Source organism: Mustela lutreola, chromosome 2 (genome assembly GCF_030435805.1).
Source record: "Mustela lutreola isolate mMusLut2 chromosome 2, mMusLut2.pri, whole genome shotgun sequence".
In the NCBI taxonomy this organism is placed as follows: domain Eukaryota; kingdom Metazoa; phylum Chordata; class Mammalia; order Carnivora; family Mustelidae; genus Mustela; species Mustela lutreola.
This window is the reverse complement of record NC_081291.1, coordinates 69,595,546-69,616,012: the sequence shown is the minus strand read 5'-3', so window position 1 is coordinate 69,616,012 and position 20,467 is coordinate 69,595,546.

Sequence of the window (20,467 nt, the reverse complement as noted above, 5' to 3'; positions counted from 1 at the left end):
CACTCTGCATAAAATGTCTCATTTACCTACTTGGGTGTATTATAGTTACAATTTTACAGAGAAGGAAGCTGAGATTTAAAGAAGTTGATGCCTGTGGAAAGGAAAACTACTAGTAACATAACCAGGAATCAACCTCAGTTCTCTCTAGTTCAAAGGTCTGACTGCTTAACCACAATTTCACATTGTCTCCTCATGTGAATCTCAAATGACGATGACAGACAGCCAGGATTCTACAACTGGGGAACTCGATCTCACAACATTGGGAACTTTCAGCACAAAAAGAGCTTTATAATAATGAAGTTGAACATCACAACTATGAGTCTTCATACTTCTCCAACAATGTTTAAACACTGTCTTAGCGATAAACTTTAAAAAGAAGTTTGTAAGAGAAGATTTATTAGGGATTTCAGAAGACAGTTTTAGATACCTCCAAATGTTCCAGTACTTGTCTTATTGTGAGCTCAAATTAATCAAAGCCAATATAATGCTCTGAGATACTGGATGCAGAGAAACTTCATAAAGAAAAAATCTTTGTCTTATTTCTCTTGTTTCTCTCCTGCTTAGGCCAGTACTATAGCAAATACATCTTTCTGCAACATCTTCAGTACTAAAGTAAATCTTTCATCAAACCAATAAATGCTAACATATTTGAAATGAATGACTATGGAATGTCTGCAGCTTAACTCTGTCTTTCTGAAAATAGATATTACTTACAACACTATTCTGCTGCAGTTATGAGGACATCAAATTTGTGAGAAAGAAAATCAGTAAATCGACCAACCACAAATTATTGCAGGCCAATTGCTATCAGCAGGAATTATCTGCGCATATGTGGGATTTGAGAACAGCCTCTTCTAAGACCCATAGGCAGTGGAGATCGTGTAGCAGGGGAGTGCTTTGGAAAGAGATAGTAAAGAAAAGAAACTCCTGAGATTTGGGAGATGAAAAGGACCCTAGCAATTATGGTTGTTCACTTATTGCTTTGTTTTATTGTATGTTGAGTCACAGGCAGCATGGCACATTGGATAGAATGAATATTGGATTCATGCAGACAACTTTCATTCCTAAACATTCCACTTCCTGTTTATACTGCTTATTCTCCTGGAGCTTCAATTTCCTCAACTGCAAAATGCACTTTTTAAAAACAGAATTGATTCTTATATTGTTATGAAAAGACCTTCTTTATTCCTGGTCATATTCTTTGTCTTGAAATATTTTATATTAATAGTCTCATGTGCTTCCTTTTAAGCTTGGAGCTTGCATGCATATCTGTTTCCATTCTTTTATTTCCAATATTTCTATGCCTATATAATATTTATATATATGCACATATATAATATTTCAAGTGTATTTTATAAATAACATATAGTTGGGTCTTGTTTTTTTATCCATTCTGAAAAGTTTTGCATTTAACTGAGTATTCAGGTTGTTTACATTTAATGTAATTATTATGTGATTGGAGTTAAATCTACCATTGTGATCTTTGAATTCTTTTGGTCATTCTTTTTTCTTCTTTTCTATGCTTCATTTTTATCTTCCTTTGGTTGTTTTGTTTTGTTTTGTTTGTTTGTTTAAGAATTTATTCTGTCTCCTTTATTGACTTTTTAGGCTAAATAGGTTTTGTTTGTTTGTTTTTTGGATGCTTAATTCAATGGTTCGGACTGATATGACAACCATTTCTTTTTTTTTTTCTTTTTTTTTTTTAATTTTTTCAATTTATTTATTTTCAGAAAAACAGTATTCATTATTTTTTCACCACACCCAGTGCTCCATGCAATCCGTGCCCTCTATTATACCCACCACCTGGTACCCCAACCTCCCACCCCCCCGCCACTTCAAACCCCTCAGATTGTTTTTCAGAGTCCATAGTCTCTCATGATTCACCTCCCCTTCCAATTTACCCCAACTCCTTTCTCCTCTCTAACACCCCTTGTCCTCCATGATATTTGTTATGCTCCACAAATAAGTGAAACCATATGATAATTGACTCTCTCTGCTTGACTTATTTCACTCAGCATAATCTCTTCCAGTCCCGTCCATGTTGCTACAAAAGTTGGGTATTCATCCTTTCTGATGGAGGCAAAATACTCCATAGTGTATATGGACCACATCTTCCTTATCCATTCGTTCGTTGAAGGGCATCTTGGTTCTTTCCATAGTTTGGCGACCGTGGCCATTGCTGCTATAAACATTGAGGTACAGATGGCCCTTCTTTTCACGACATCTATATCTTTGGGGTAAATACCCAGGAGTGCAATTGCAGGGTAATAGGGAAGTTCTATTTTTAATTTCTTGAGGAATCTCCACACTGTTCTCCAAAGAGGCTGCACCAACTTGCATTCCCACCAACAGTGTAAGAGGGTTCCCCTTTCTCCACATCCTCTCCAACACATGTTGTTTCCTGTTTTGTTAATTTTTTCCATTCTAACTGGTGTAAGGTGATATCTCAATGTGGTTTTAATTTGAATCTCCCTGAGGGCTAATGATGATGAACATTTTTTCATGTGTCTGATAGCCATTTGTATGTCTTGATGGGAGAAGTGTCTGTTCATATCTTCTTCCCATTTTTTGATATGTTTGCCTGTTCCATGTGTGTTGAGTTTGAGGAGTTCATTATAGATCCTGGATATCAACCTTTTGTCTGTACTGTCATTTGCAAATATCTTCTCCCATTCCGTGGGTTGCCTCTTTGTTTTTTTTACTGTTTCCTTTGCTGTGCAGAAGCTTTTGATTTTGATGAAGTCCCAAAAGTTTATTTTCGCTTTTGCTTCCTTTGCCTTTGGAGACATATCTTGAAAGAAGTTGCTGTGGCTGATATCGAAGAGATTACTGCCCATGTTCTCCTCTAGGATTCTGATGTATTCCTGTCTCACGTTGAGGTCTTTTATCCATTTTGAGTTTATCTTTTGTGTATGGTGTAAGAGAATGGTTGAGTTTCATTCTTCTACATATAGCTGTCCAGTTTTCCCAGCACCATTTAAAACAGGAAAAAATATACAGTGACAACCATTTCTTAATCATGATTTACACAAATCAATGAGTAATCTACTATTGCTGACGTTATGTAACATCCAAATAAACAGAACATTGTTTTTGCCCTAAATTGTACTCAGAATTTAATGAGGAAGTAAAATCTATAGATTTTTTATAATTACATGTGTGAAAATGGAAGTATATATACTTATAAGTATGTTCAAGAAAGCTTTGGAACACAGAGCAGGTAGTGCTTGGAGAAGAAGAATGAAAAAGATTTTCAAGCGACATATTCAGAAGGATGGTTTATTTACAAATTTCACATACAAAAAGAGAATGGTCATATTAGAGAAAGCTGGTTACTACAAAAGGATTAAAATGTGATATATATAAGCATGTGTGGAGAAAGCGGGGCATAAAAATGGCAGATTACAGATTACCAATTGCTCTCAAATCAATCAAGGGAAACTCATTTTTGTGGTGATAAAAAGAGTTACTAAGGATTTTAAATCATTTGGTTGATATGACCTGATCTACAATAAAAATCACAGTGGTGTTGTGTAATGGATGTTGATTGGAGTTGGAGGGAGAGAAACATGGGGATAAAGAAGCCAAAGTCCATTTTACAGATTAAAAAAAAAATGAGACTCAAAAGTGATGTAACTTACTTAATTCACAAATTATGAAAGGTGAGCATAGCACAAAAAACCCTGATTTCTCATACAGTTTAACATTGTTTCATTACTCTGGTAGTATTTTATATTACATAGTATGTTCTCACATAATAAATATTTTTGATGATAAAGGAGGTAATAATATAATATGGTTGTTTCATAATACAGATACATTGATATTTGCAGTCAAAATTATACTGATCTGAGCTGGGAAAGATGTCTTAATATATGTACTTACATAACTCTTAAAAAGAAGAGGAGAAATGGTAGAATTACCTGATTATCTAGTGGCTAGCTTAAAAGGACAAGCTCTCTGTCCCAAACTTAACCGAGTATAGCAATACATTTTTAACCTGTTTTCTTGAATAGATTTCATACGCATTTTGTCAGCCAAATCATTTTAGCTGCTTTTGCCCCTCTTCCATCTCAAACTTGATATATGATTGACTGGAGACTACATTTGATTGACAGATAAAACAATTTAAATATAAACACTTTATTAACCCTACAAGAGCATCCTAATAAAGAACATGATGGAGACGGACATACAAGGTAGACGTGGTGATTTTGAAGACAATCACACTGTAGCTTAGCTTGACAGAGCAATGAATCAAATCCTGTGAAAAGAGTTCCAAATATATTTTCTCCACACTATTTAAATCAGCAGCTCCTTGTAAGTAAGCAGTGCTAAAGGATTATGTAAAGACTTAATGCTTTCCTGCACTTATGGGATTTTAACTTAGACTCCCAGTTTTCTACTGAGTTGTTTTTCTACAGACTTGAGACGGCTCCAGGAGGTTGTTTGTTTCATGTCCGTTACTGCACCCTGACTCCTGTAGGATGATTCAAAACCTTGAGTAATTATTTCTGGATGACTCAGTAGGAAAAAAAAAAGTAGTTAGATTATTAATTAATGCTAGTAGCTAATTTATTAAGCACTAATAATCATGAAGCAGGTACTATACTAAATGCTTTACATGTATTAACTCATTTACTCTTTTTAACAACCAAATGTCATGGGTAATATATCATCCTTATTTTATAGATAAGGAAACTGAGTCTCTAATAATTGACTTAATTTGTCTAAGGAAAAGCATTTAGTAAGTAGTATCTAGAATTAGAGTCTAAGCAGTCTGCTCCAGACCCCAAGAATTTAAACTCTAGGGTCCTACTATATATTGGTCATCATGTATGGGCAACCATACAAGTCCTGCTTGATGGGTTAGGGAAATGACTTTTTAATGGTAACCACTTTATAAATTCTGAAGCTCTTTCACATACATCAGTTAATTTAATCTTCCTAATAATCTTATGAAATAGGTATTACAGTTGACCTTTGAACAGTGAGGAAGTTAGGGATGCCAAGCCCTCATGCAGTAAAAATCCATGGATAATATTTAACTCTCCAGAAACTTAACTACTAATCATTTACCATTGATGGGAAGTCTTATCAATAAAAAAAACAATAAATTAAACATATATTTTATAGATGTATTATGTTATAATAATCTAGAGAAAAGAAATTGTTTTTAAGAAAATTATAAGGAAGAGAAAATACATTTCCAGTATTGTACTGTAAAAAATATGTGTATAAGTGGACCCACATAGTTCTAATCCCTGTTGTTCATAAAGGTCAGCTGTATTTTCATTTCAGATATGATAAAAAAAAAGTTGACGAGGCCATCAGTTTTCAAAGTCATGCATGGAAGAAGCAGAATTAGGTTTTGATATAAGTTAGACTTGGGTTCAAATTTAGAATCTACCCTTTACAAACATGTAAATTAAATTCAAAAAGGTGAGTTTTTGCGGGACCTGAGGCCACGCTGACCCCGCGTGGGTTTGGCCTCAGGTCCCGCAGGGTCACAGAAGGATCGGGGGTGTCTGAGTGTCGCAGAGCTTGCGGGTATTGGAACGGGAAAGCCGGCTACAGAGACAGAGCCGACAGTAAGCTCGCAGCTCGGTGTTACCTTGAACCGGTCGCAGGCTCGGTGAGCTCGGAGCGCGGCCGGAGGTCAGGCAGACGGGAGTAACTGGGCGCTGTTCTCTGAGGGTGCACTGAGGAGTGGGGCCCTGGGCTCTCGGCTCCTCCGGGCCGGAGACCAGGAGGCCGCCATTTGTATTCCCGTCCTCCGGAACTCTACGGAAAGCGCTCAGGTAACAAAAGCTCCTGAAAGCAAACCCGAGCGGATTACTCACCCCGGCCCCGGGTAAGGGCGGTGTAATTCCGCCTGGGGCAAAGACACTTGAGAATCACTACACCAGGCCCCTCCCCCAGAAGATCAACAAGAAATCCAGCCGAGACCAAGTTCACCTACCAAGGAGTGCGGTTTCAATACCAAGGAGAGCAGCAGAATTCCAGAGGAGGAGAAAGCCAAACACGGAACTCATGGCTTTTTTCCTGGGATTTTTTTTAGTCTTGCAGTTAATTTGATTTTTTCTTTTTCATTTTTTTTTTTTTTCTCGCCTTCGGGTAAAATTTTTTTTTTTTAACTGTTACCTTTTTCTTTTTTAACGATTTTTTACTAGTTTATCTAATATATATATTTTTTCTTTTTTACATTTTTCTTAGGTGTTTTCTTTTTTTTAAAATTCTTTTCTTTTCTTTTCTTTTTTTTTTCTTTTCTTTTTTTTTTTTTTTTTTCTTTCTTCCTTTTTGAACCTCTTTTTATCCCCTTTCTCCCCACTCACGATTTTGGATCTCTTCTAATTTGGTTAAAGCATATTTTCCTGGGGTTGTTGCCACCCTTTTAGTATTTTACTTGCCCCTTCATTTACTCTTATCTGGACAAGATGACAAGACATAAAAATTCAACACAAAAAAAAGAACAAGAGGCAGTACCGAAGGCTAGGGACCTAATCAATACAGACATCGGTAATATGTCAGATCTAGAGTTCAGAATGACAATTCTCAAGGTTCTAGCCGGGCTCGAAAAAGGCATGGAAGATATTAGAGAAACCCTCTCAAGAGATATAAAAGCCCTTTCTGGAGAAATAAAAGAACTAAAATCTAACCAAGGTGAAATCAAAAAAGCTATTAATGAGGTGCAATCAAAAATGGAGGCTCTAACTGCTAGGATAAATGAGGCAGAAGAAAGAATTAGTGATATAGAAGACCAAATGACAGAGAATAAAGAAGGTGAGCAAAAGAGGGACAAACAGCTACTGGACCACGAGGGGAGAATTCGAGAGATAAGTGACACCATAAGACGAAACAACATTAGAATAATTGGGATTCCAGAAGAAGAAGAAAGTGAGAGGGGAGCAGAAGGTATACTGGAGAGAATTATTGGGGAGAATTTCCCCAATATGGCAAAGGGAACAAGCATCAAAATTCAGGAGGTTCAGAGAATGCCCCTCAAAATCAATAAGAATAGGCCCACACCCCGTCACCTAATAGTAAAATTTACAAGTCTCAATGACAAAGAGAAAATCCTGAAAGCAGCCCGGGAAAAGAAGTCTGTAACATACAATGGTAAAAATATTAGATTGGCAGCTGACTTATCCACAGAGACCTGGCAGGCCAGAAAGAGCTGGCATGATATTTTCAGAGCACTAAACGAGAAAAACATGCAGCCAAGAATACTATATCCAGCTAGGCTATCATTGAAAATAGAAGGAGAGATTAAAAGCTTCCAGGACAAACAACAACTGAAAGAATTTGCAAGTACCAAACCAGCTCTACAGGAAATATTGAAAGGGGTCCTCTAAGCAAAGAGAGAGCCTACAAGTGGTAGATCAGAAAGGAACAGAGACCATATACAGTAACAGTCACCTTACAGGCAATACAATGGCACTAAATTCATATCTCTCAATAGTTACCCTGAATGTGAATGGGCTAAATGCCCCTGTCAAAAGACACAGGGTATCAGAATGGATAAAAAAACAAAGCACATCTATATGTTGCCTCCAAGAAACACATTTTAAGCCCGAAGACACCTCCAGATTTAAAGTGAGGGGGTGGAAAAGAATTTACCATGCTAATGGACATCAGAAGAAAGCAGGAGTGGCAATCCTTATATCAGATCAATTAGATTTTAAGCCAAAGACTATAATAAGAGATGAGGAAGGACACTATATCATACTCAAAGGGTCTGTCCAACAAGAAGATTTAACAATTTTAAATATCTATGCCCCCAATGTGGGAGCAGCCAACTATATAAACCAATTAATAACAAAATCAAAGAAACACATCAACAATAATACAATAATAGTAGGGGACTTTAACACTCCCCTCACTGAAATGGACAGGTCATCCAAGCAAAAGATCAGCAAGGAAATAAAGGCCTTAAACGACACACTGGACCAGATGGACATCACAGATATATTCAGAACATTTCATCCCAAAGCAACAGAATACACATTCTTCTCTAGTGCACATGGAACATTCTCCAGAATAGATCACATCCTCGGTCCTAAATCAGGACTCAACCGGTATCAAAAGATTGGGATCATTCCCTGCATATTTTCAGACCACAATGCTCTAAAGCTAGAACTCAACCACAAAAGGAAGTTTGGAAAGAACCCAAATACATGGAGACTAAACAGCATCCTTCTAAAGAATGAATGGGTCAACCGGGAAATTAAAGAAGAATTGAAAAAAATCATGGAAACAAATGATAATGAAAATACAACAGTTCAAAATCTGTGGGACACAACAAAGGCAGTCCTGAGAGGAAAATATATAGCGGTACAAGCCTTTCTCAAGAAACAAGAAAGGTCTCAGGTACACAACCTAACCCTACACCTAAAGGAGCTGGAGAAAGAACAAGAAAGAAACCCTAAGCCCAGCAGGAGAAGAGAAATCATAAAGATCAGAGCAGAAATCAATGAAATAGAAACCAAAAAAACAATAGAACAAATCAACGAAACTGGGAGCTGGTTCTTTGAAAGAATTAATAAAATTGATAAACCCCTGGCCCGACTTATCAAAAAGAAAAGAGAAAGGACCCAAATAAATAAAATCATGAATGAAAGAGGAGAGATCACAACTAACACCAAAGAAATACAAACTATTATAAGAACATACTATGAGCAACTCTACGGCAATAAATTTGACAATCTGGAAGAAATGGATGCATTCCTAGAAACATATAAACTACCACAACTGAGCCAGGAAGAAATAGAAAGCCTGAACAGACCCATAACCAGTAAGGAGATTGAAACAGTCATTAAAAATCTCCAAACAAACAAAAGCCCAGGGCCAGACGGCTTCCCGGGGGAATTCTACCAAACATTTAAAGAAGAACTAATTCCTATTCTCCTGAAACTGTTCCAAAAAATAGAAATGGAAGGAAAACTTCCAAACTCATTTTATGAGGCCAGCATCACCTTGATCCCAAAACCAGACAAGGATCCCACCAAAAAAGAGAGCTATAGACCGATATCCTTGATGAACACAGATGCGAAAATACTCAACAAAATACTAGCCAATAGGATTCAACAGTACATTAAAAGGATTATTCACCACGACCAAGTGGGATTTATTCCAGGGCTGCAAGGTTGGTTCAACATCCGCAAATCAGTCAATGTGATACAACACATCAATAAAAGAAAAAACAAGAACCATATGATACTCTCAATAGATGCTGAAAAAGCATTTGACAAAGTACAACATCCCTTCCTGATCAAAACTCTTCAAAGTGTAGGGATAGAGGGCACATACCTCAATATCATCAAAGCCATCTATGAAAAACCCACCGCAAATATCATTCTCAATGGAGAAAAACTGAAAGCTTTTCTGCTAAGGTCAGGAACACGGCAGGGATGTCCATTATCACCACTGCTATTCAACATCGTACTAGAGGTCCTAGCCTCAGCAATCAGACAACAAAAGGAAATTAAAGGCATCCAAATCGGCAAAGAAGAAGTCAAATTATCACTCTTCGCAGATGATATGATACTATATGTAGAAAACCCAAAAGACTCCACTCCAAAACTGCTAGAACGTATACAGGAATTCAGTAAAGTGTCAGGATATAAAATCAATGCACAGAAATCAGTTGCATTTCTCTACACCAACAGCAAGACAGAAGAAAGAGATATTAAGGAGTCAATCCCATTTACAATTGCATCCAAAACCATAAGATACCTAGGAATAAACCTAACCAAAGAGACACAGAATCTATACTCAGAAAACTATAAAGTACTCATGAAAGAAATTGAGGAAGACACAAAGAAATGGAAAAGTGTGCCATGCTCCTGGATTGGAAGAATAAATATTGTGAAAATGTCTATGCTACCTAAAGCAATTTACACATTTAATGCAATTCCTATCAAAGTACCATCCATCTTTTTCAAAGAAATGGAACAAATAATGCTAAAATTTATATGGAACCAGAAAAGACCTCGAATAGCCAAAGGGATATTGAAAAAGAAAGCCAACGTTGGTGGCATCACAATTCCGGACTTCAGGCTCTATTACAAAGCTGTCATCATCAAGACAGCATGGTACTGGCACAAAAACAGACACATAGATCAATGGAACAGAATAGAGAGCCCAGAAATAGACCCTCAAATCTATGGTCAACTAATCTTCGACAAAGCAGGAAAGAATGTCCAATGGAAAAAAGACAGCCTTTTCAATAAATGGTGCTGGGAAAATTGGACAGCCACATGCAGAAAAATGAAATTGGACCATTTCCTTACACCACACACAAAAATAGACTCAAAATGGATGAAGGACCTCAATGTACGAAAGGAATCCATCAAAATCCTTGAGGAGAACATGGGCAGCAACCTCTTCGACCTCTGCCGCAGCAACATCTTCCTAGGAACAACGCAAAAGGCAAGGGAAGCAAGGGAAAAAATGAACTACTGGGATTTCATCAAGATCAAAAGCTTTTGCACAGCAAAGGAAACAGTTAACAAAATCAAAAGACAACTGACAGAATGGGAGAAGATATTTGCAAACGACATATCAGATAAAGGACTAGTGTCCAGAATCTATAAAGAACTTAGCAAACTCAACACCCAAAGAACAAATAATCCAATCAAGAAATGGGCAGAGGACATGAACAGACATTTCTGCAAAGAAGACATCCAGATGGCCAACAGACACATGAAAAAGTGCTCCATATCACTCGGCATCAGGGAAATACAAATCAAAACCACAATGAGATATCACCTCACACCAGTCAGAATGGCTAAAATCAACAAGTCAGGAAATGACAGATGCTGGCGAGGATGCGGAGAAAGGGGAACCCTCCTACACTGTTGGTGGGAATGCAAGCTGGTGCAGCCACTCTGGAAAACAGCATGGAGGTTCCTCAAAATGTTGAAAATAGAACTGCCCTATGACCCAGCAATTGCACTATTGGGTATTTACCCTAAAGATACAAATGTAGTGATCCAAAGGGGCACATGCACCTGAATGTTTATAGCAGCAATGTCCACAATAGCCAAACTATGGAAAGAACCTAGATGCCCATCAACAGATGAATGGATCAAGAAGATGTGGTATATATACACAATGGAATACTATGCAGCCATCAAAAGAAATGAAATCTTGCCATTTGCAACAACATGGATGGAACTAGAGCGTATCATGCTTAGCGAAATAAGTCAAGCAGAGAAAGACAACTATCATATGATCTCCCTGATATGAGGAAGTGGTGATGCAACATGGAGGCTTAAGTGGGTAGAAGAAGAATAAATGAAACAAGATGGGATTGGGAGGGAGAGAAACCATAAGTGACTCTTAATCTCACAAAACAAACTGAGGGTTGCCGAGGGGAGGGGGTTTGGGAGAAGGGGTTGGGATTATGGACATTGGGGAGGGCATGTGATTTGGTGAGTGCTGTGAAGTGTGTAAACCTGGTGATTCACAGACCTGTACCCCTGGGGATAAAAATATATGTTTATAAAAAATAAAAAAATTATAAAAAAAAAAAAAAAAAGGTGAGTTTTTCTTACCTGTAAGACAAATTCTTTAGACAACACTTCTAATCAGTATAGTGCTTGCCACCTGCCAGCTACACAACAGATATTTGGTCTTTTGTTTGTCCATTCTATAGAAAGCTTTGGTATCATCATCTACTATGTAGGACAAGAGGAAGGGAAAAAAGGAATGTCAAAATCCTCAGCAAGGACTATTTTGTCATAGTCAAACATCTTAAATAGGATTTAATGATCTGAGAAAAGCAAAGACATGAAAATCTCAATGATGTTAATAAACAGCAGTATGCTTCTTGGCCTAAACCTGGCCTTAACTTTTTTCTTTTGTTTTGATACCTTCAGCTTACACCAGTTGTAGGTCTGATTAGTTAGAAAACCATTCAGCAGGACACTTCTGCTTCCAGGAATATGGAGTAAGTACACTTTTCTCTATTCTTTTTGCTAAGTACCATCAAAAAGCCTTGGACGTTATATGTAAAACAAACGTAAGAAGATTGAATGGTGGAGAGAAGAAGGCAGACCACATAGGAATTTTGGGACTTGAGGAATGATATTGTAATTTTCCTGAGTTTTCTTTTGACCTCCTATATCCCAGGCTTGTATCTGCAAAAGCCAGCAAACTAGAAATGCCAACAGGCACAGAAACACACAGAAAACTCCAACTAAAGCTTATTTTGTCTAGTCAAAGGAAAGGGGCATCCTAACAAGATAGAGGATTTTTTATGGCAATGATTCTACACTAGACAACCACCACCCTTATCCATACCAGCAGGGGCTAGGTGGGAGCCTTGACTTCCATTCTAATGAAGCTATAGTGAGGTATCTCAATACTAGTTGGGTTAGTGTCCACAAATGCCAAGCAGGGATATGAAACTTCCATCTCCATGAACTAGTAATGAGCTCACCACTACCTGGGTAGCCTGGATTCCATACTGACAGACTATAATGAGGTGCTTCTTTCTTCTCCACTGGTGTGGGGTCAGAGGAGGCTTGAGGGAGAGTTAAGACTTTGATCATCCCGTGTCAATGAAGCCAAATATACCCAGTAGGTATCAGTAGCAACCATGTGTTTTCTGGTTTTAAAACTACTATCCTGAGGTGGAATGAGAAATGTTGACTTTCGCCCTTTCTGGAAAAGCAGCTCTCTTGAAGCTGCGGGGTGGAGGTAGGGGATGTCCCTGTGCTCTGGGCTGTAGAAGTCCAGAGTAGAATTTCCATCTCATTGAGCTGAGAGAGTGGATGGAGGGCACAGGTCAGTTTCCAATGCAGATTCTCACAGTTCCTAGAGTTTTAGTAGATTTTCTTGAATAAACATATCTTAATTTGTTGTATAGCCATAGAGTAATTTTAAGAGACCTTAATTTTTTTAAAAATATTTTTTCATCTGTTTCATGAGGCAAAGAGGCTCAGTGGAGCTCCTAATGCTTGCTGGAAGAGGAATTTGTCTTTGTGTTATTTCTTACAACAGCAATATACAATTATTCAGAAAATTAAGTTTAATAAAAAGTAGAAAGAAACAGCATAGAAATGGTGTCTCAGATTAGTTCCAGGACAGATATTTTTGTATAAACTCTTTTGGGAGGGGCTTTGAGGAGAAGGGAAATGAGGAAAAAAGGAACAGCTTAAGACACTGAGTAAGGATACGGTCTGAACTGGAAACTAGCTCCTGGTTGATTCCATAAGAGCTCTGGAACATGATTTACACTGTAGATTTGGCCCCATCTTGAGACAGGTCAGTCATTCATTATACTCAGTTTGTCTCTGGAGAATGATCACCTCTTTGGCAAAGTGGCTCATGGATGCCAATGGCAGGTGCCTAGAGAAAGGACCGGCTATGAACAATTGGCAACAAACAAACACTAACAACAGGTTGGGGCTGGACACACTCACCAGGTGAAAGGGATGTGAGTGGCACACAAAGAACATCTATTACTTCTAGATATTCATTTATTCAGTTATTAATTTATGGAAGTAAACACTTTTTCAGGGTTGAAGATGCCAAGATAAAAGAGAATCAATCTGTGCCTTTTGGTGTATGTCAAAAAAGTGATAGGAATAGCAGATTGTTATGGTAACTGGGCCAAAACAGGTGGATAGAACAGTCCCTTTTGTCCTTTGGCATATGACACATATAAAAATACATATAAAACAATACAGATGAGTTGCCAGTTTCTGAACTTCCCATCAAAGAAACAAATCTAAGGCATTGTTCAACAACTCATATTTTGTTTTCTCATTCATTTAACAAAGAGCTGTTGAGCACCTTGCTAGGCCCTATTGTTGTGAAGATAAATAAGCCAGGATCTGAGATTAAAGCTCTCACTGTGCAGTGAGAACACTAAGGAATAAATCAGCAAATGCAGAAGACTCTGGGAAGTGCTATGACAAAGGTCAGTCCCTGGAACAATGGATGCCCAGGGGAGGCATTGTTTCCTGGCTGAGAATTTGCCCACATCCTTTGATTTCTTATTCAGTTCCCTCTCACTACACTACAAACAGAAACACTGAAGGGAAAAGGGTTCTTGAGGAATCCCCTTGGGTTTACATTGAATCATAATCATGTTAAATATATCAGCCATCACATTATGCACTGCTAAAGTAAACTCACTATTAAAATTTACCATGGTTATAAATAAAAACAGTGTTGTTTTACTTCCATAAATTTATGCCTTCTGAAATAAAAATAATTACATTTATTGGCACACTTAGAGTGGGTAACCTTGTGAAAATTATTCCTAAGTGTTAAATTCCTAAATCTGGGAAAGAAACTAAGGACAAGAATACACAAAGTATTATCATAACAATTGGAAATGATTTTTATATTTACTAGCAAAACATTATGAAAGCATGTTCTGAAAATCTTTCTTCACAGTGTTTTGATCATATTACCTATACACCTGAACCCCTCCTCTTATTTTTCTATCAATTTAATTCAGAGAATGTATTATTAAAAAAATACTCAGTACAAGCCAAAAGTCTTTATGCTATACCTTTTTTGTTTTAGTGGAAGTTGGCCATTGTGCATTTTAAAACAGTTCATAGGTACTTCAAGAATCTCATCCACCATGTTTTCTGGATTTAAAAGTACTATTTGAAATATTGAAAATATAAACATGTATAAATATTATAATCAGGTTCTTCTATTGTTTCACTTGCATCATGCAAGCTATTAATTTGACTCAGTTATTCTTTATTAGGGTGTGGGAGTATTTTTGTCTTCCTTAGTTTATTAAAAATACTTTATGTTTTTTGTTTGTTAAATAAATTTAACTTATTATTTTTAGATAAATGTCTATCATTTGGTGGGAGTATATGGATGGACAGATGGATGGATGGATAGATATACTGATACAATGTATGATGTTCCTACTACATTTGGTAGGATCAGTCTGTTGTTTGTCACTAATTTTTTATTGAGTAATTAAGATATATATCAATTTATTGAGGAATTCATATATATATATATCAATTACATATATAGTGTTCCCATAGCTTCAGGTTTATAGCATAATGACTTGGTATTTTTATATACTGCAAAATGATCACCACAATAAGTCTAGTTAACATCTGTCACCATACATAGTTAGAAATGTTTTTTCTTAAGAGAACTGTTAAGATTTACTCTTTTAGCAACTTTCAAATATGCAATACAACATTAACTGCGGTCACCCATGCTGTACATTACCTCCTCACAATTTTTTATTTTATATTTTATAAAATATTTTAATTTAATTTTATTTATTTATATTTATATTTTATATTTTATAAAATAAATTTTATGTTATATATATTTTTTATTTTTATTTTATAAGTTTCTACATTTGAACTCCCTTCACTCATTTTATCTCTTCCTTACTCCCTCCCTTTGGCAACTACCAATCTGTTTTCTGAATCTGTAAACTTTTTTTTTTTTTCTCTCAGATTCCAAATGTAAGTGAGATCATCTGGTATGAGTCTTTGATTCACTTAGCATAATACATTAATATTCCATTATGTTGTTCCAAATGACAAGATTTCATTCTTTTTTATGGCTGAATAATATTCTACTATATATTTTCCTTCTATTTTGTTTTTACCTATTTATTTATTGATAGACACTTAAAGTTGTTTCCCTATCTTGGCTATTGTAAATAATGCTGCAATGAATATGGGACTCATGTATCTTTTCAAGATAACATTTTCATTTTATTTGGATAAATACCCAGAAGTGGAATTGCAGGATCATATAGTAAGCAGTTTTATTTTTAATTTTTTTATATTATTTTCCACCGTGGCAACACCAGTTTGCATTTCCACCAATTGTGCACAATTTTTCCTTTTTCTCCACATACTTACCAACACTTGTTATTTCTTGTTTTTGTTGATATTAGCCATCCTAAGAGGTGTGAGTTGATATCTTCTGCCTAGTTTTTAATTATATATTTATGATTTTTTTTGCTGTTGACTAGTATAAGTAATTTTTAAAATACTGTTGTCATTGGTAGATGGCTGCATCAGTGGCCCCAATTCCTTAGTCCTTTATGCTTCTATGTCTTTTGCTATTGGACTTTGCAATGACTTTCACTGAAGGAATATCATATATTTCCCTATCTCTTGAAGGAATATCATATATTTCCCTATCTCTTGACTTTAGACTTAGAGGTATAACTTCTTGGGGAAGTAGAGATTGAAATACATTATGTCAGCTCCAGGCCTAGGCCTTAAATGGCTTGTGTAATTCTACCTGACTTCTTGTATTTCTATTGTTACTATGAGGAAAAACACTCAAGGAAGAAAATGATTGAGATAGAAGACAGAGCTGGATCAACTGAGTTGCCTCAATTATACCCTCCAATGTCAGTCAGATGTTTGCCTGCCAACCTGCAAACATGTGAATTAGCACACCATTAATTAGCCCAGCCAGGATAAGCCAACCCATAGCCAAACCAGTTAAATGTGGCATAGTGCTGAAATGTTATGGTTGGTTGTTATGCTGCATTATTGTAAACATAGATAACTGATATATGGTCAGATTAAATGATCTCTAATAACACTGTTTTGTTGACTATTAATAAAATTTCTCATTGCAAACTATATTTAAAATGTTGGTAAATGTGCTATAAACACTTGAGAAAAAACATTGAAGAAAAACATAGAAAGCAAAACAATAATACTAGGAACTTCATTGCTTCACTTTCAACAATGAAAAGATTGTCCAGGCAGGAAATAATTATAGAAATAGTGAATTTAAAGTCTGTGTTAGACTACAGAGATATAACAGGCATTTAGAGAACATCCTATCTGACAGCAGCAGAATAAGCATTCTTCTTGAGTACTTATGGGAATATCTCCAAAATAGATTACAAAACAAGTCAATACATTTAAGAAGATTCAGACCATATCACACAAGTTTTTCTGACCACAGTAGTATAAAACTAGAAATCAATTAAATGAAAACTGGAAAATTTACAAATATATGGAGATTAAATAACACACTCCCGAGCATTAAATGGGCCAAAGAAGAAATCAAAAAACAAATTAGAAAATCTTGAGAAAAGTGAAATGGAAATACAACATACTAAAACTTTTTATTATTATTATTTTTAATTTCCAGAGAGAGTGAGAGATAGAGAAAGAGCTAGAGTACAAGCAGGGGGAGTGGCAGACAGAGGGAGAAGCAGGCTCCTTGCTTGGAAGGGAACCCAATGTGGGACTGGATCCCAGGGTGCTGGGAGCATGACCTGGGCCAAATGCAGATGCTTAACCAACTGAGCCACCCAGGAGTCCCACAGTATACCAAAACTTATTGGGTTTAGCAAAAACAGTTCTAAAAGGGAATGCTTGTAGTAATAAATGCCTATGTTAAGAAAGAAGGCAGATCTCAAATAAACAAGTCAACTTTCCAACCCAAAGATCTTGAAAAAGAACAGACAGCCCAAAATTAACAAAAGCAAGAAAATAACAAGTATCAGAGTGGAAACAAATGAAATAGAGACTAACAAGATGATAGAAAAAAATCAATGGAAACTAAGAGTTGTATGTGTGTGTTTTTTTGAAAAGGTAAACTGAGTAGACAAACCTTTAGCTAGACTCACCACGAAAAAATGAGGACTTAGGATGCCTGGGTGGCTCAGTTGGTTGGACGACTGCCTTTGGCTTAGGTCATGATCCTGGAGTCCCGGGATCGAGTCCCACATTGGGCTCCCAGCTCCACGGGGAGTCTGCTTCTCTCTCTGACCTTCTCCTTGCTCATGTTCTCTCACTGTCTCGCTCTCAAATAAATAAATAAATAAATCTTAAAAAAAAAAGAAAAAAGAAAAAATGAGGACTCAAATAACTAAAGTTAAAAATGAAGAGGATACCTTAAAACTAATACCACATAAGAATTTAGGATTATAACAAAGTATTATAAATAATTACATGACAACAAATTGGACAACCCAGAAGAAATGGATTAATTCTTAGAAACATACAACCTACAAAGACTGAATTATAATGAAATAAAAAATCTAAATAGACCAATTACTAGTAAGAAGTAGGATTGCAGGATACAGAATCAATATACAAAACTCCATTGCATTTTTGTACTCTTAACAATGAGCTATCAGAAAGAGACAACAATCCCATTTATAATAGCATCAAAATGAATAAAATACTCAGGAATAAATTTAACCTAGGAGGTGAAAAATCTGTACACTGACAACTATAAGACATTGATCAAAGAAATTGAAGACACACATAAATGAAATATATTTCATGCTTATGGATTGGAGGAATTAATATTGCTGTTAATTAATAGATAATTAATATTTAATACTTAAGAATTACTTTAAGGGGCACCTGGGTGGATCAGTCGTTAAGCATCTGCCTTTGGCTCAAGTCATGATCTCAGGGTCCTGGGATCAGGCCTCGCATCAGGCTCCCTGCTCAGTGGGGAGCCTGCTTCTCCTTCTCCCATTCTCCCTGCTAGAAGAAAACCTGTGCATAAGTTCTTTGCATTGGGCTTGGCAATGATTTTTTTTAAGATTTTATTTATTTATTTATTTGACAGACAGAGATCACAAGTAGGCAGAGAGGCAGGCAGAGAGAGAGGGAGAAGCAGGCTCTCCTCTGAGAAGAGAGCCCAATGTGGGGCTTGATCCCAGGACCCTGGGATCATAACCTGAGCCGAAGGCAGACGCTTTAACCCATTGAGCCACTCAGGCGCCCCTGGCAATGATCTTTTTAGATTTAACATCAAAATAAAACCAATAAAAGCAAAAATAAATAAGTTAGACTACAACAAATTAAAAAAAAAAGTTTCTGCAAAAGGAAGGAATACATCATTAAAATGAGAAGGTAACCTACAGAATGGGAGTAAATATTTGCAAAATATATATTTGGTAAGAATTAATATCCAGGAAAATATGAAGAATTCATACAACTCAATAGCAACTGCCCCCAAACAATCCATTTTTAAAAAATGGGCAGAGGAACTAAACATATATTTTCCAAGGAAAATATACAAATGGACAAAGGTACATCAAGATCACTAGTAATAAGGAAAATGCAAATCAAAGCCAAAGTGAGATCTCACCTCCCACCTTTTAGATGGCTGTCATCAAAAAGGAAATGAGTATTGGTGAGGATTTGGAGAAAAACAAAGCATTTGCACTGTTGGGTGGAAATGTAAATTGGTAGAACTAATACGGAAAACAGTATGAAGGTTTCCAAAAAATTTAAAAATAGATCTACCATATGATCCTGCTATCCCACTGCTGGATGTATATCCTAAGGAAATACAAACAGGGACACAAATAGAAATTTACATTTCCATGTTAATTGCAGCATTATTCGTGATAGCACAGACATGGAAATAACCTAAGTGTCCGTTAATGGATTGTACTATCTATCTATCTACCTATCTATTGATCATCTATTTGTCATTTATCTATCTATAGATATATTTCTATAATATCTATAGATGCAGATATCTATATCTATCTAGAAATAGATATATAGCTATAGATAGATATGGGGGTTATATATATAATAGATACATATATATAGATATAGATATAGGTGCTATATATATAGATATAGATATATAGATAGATATAGATATAGTTAGTTATACATATGGGTGTTATCAGACATGAGAAAGAAAGACATCTTGCCATTTGCAACATTCAATCTTTGCTCTCTTCACATGGCATGCTCCCTCTGTCTCTGTGTCATCCTATGGTTATTTTACTTAAGGATACCAGTTACATCAGATTAGGGGCTGACTGCACTCCAGTGTGACCTCATTTTAATTTGACTAATTATATCTGCAATGACCCTATTTCCAAATAAGGTCATATTTTAAGATAACTAGAGGTTAGGATTTCAACATATCCTTTTGAAGGAATATAATTCAACCCAAAACATTCTGCTCTCCATCCCACAGTGATTCATATCCTTCCCACATAAAAAAATAAATTCATTCTGTTCCAATATCCCTTAAATTCTTAACCCAGTTTAGCATAAACTTTAAGTTCCAAATCTCATCTATATATAATCAATCCAAAAAGGCCCAAATATCATCCTCTAAATTATTTAAATCAGGTGTGGGTGAGACACTAGATGTGGTCCATCCTGAGGCAAGATTTCTATTTTTGAACCCTCTAAACAGAGAGCTAGATGTCTGTTTATAAGACACAGAGGTGGAATGGGCATGGGATGGATGTTCCCATTCCAAAAGGTTAAAATTAAAAGGAAAATAAAAGGCATCATTGGTCTAAATCATGTTTTTAATCCAGCAGAAGAAATTCTCCTAGGTTCCAAAGCCTGAGAATAATTTTAGACTTGATGCTCTGTCCTCTGGCTTCACAGGGTGTCCCTATTTCCTTTGACCCTTTGGAGACTAGGAGGCCCCCTTGGACCAGGCCTCTGAATCTGACTTTGTCTTGAGAGTTATTCTTCCTTCA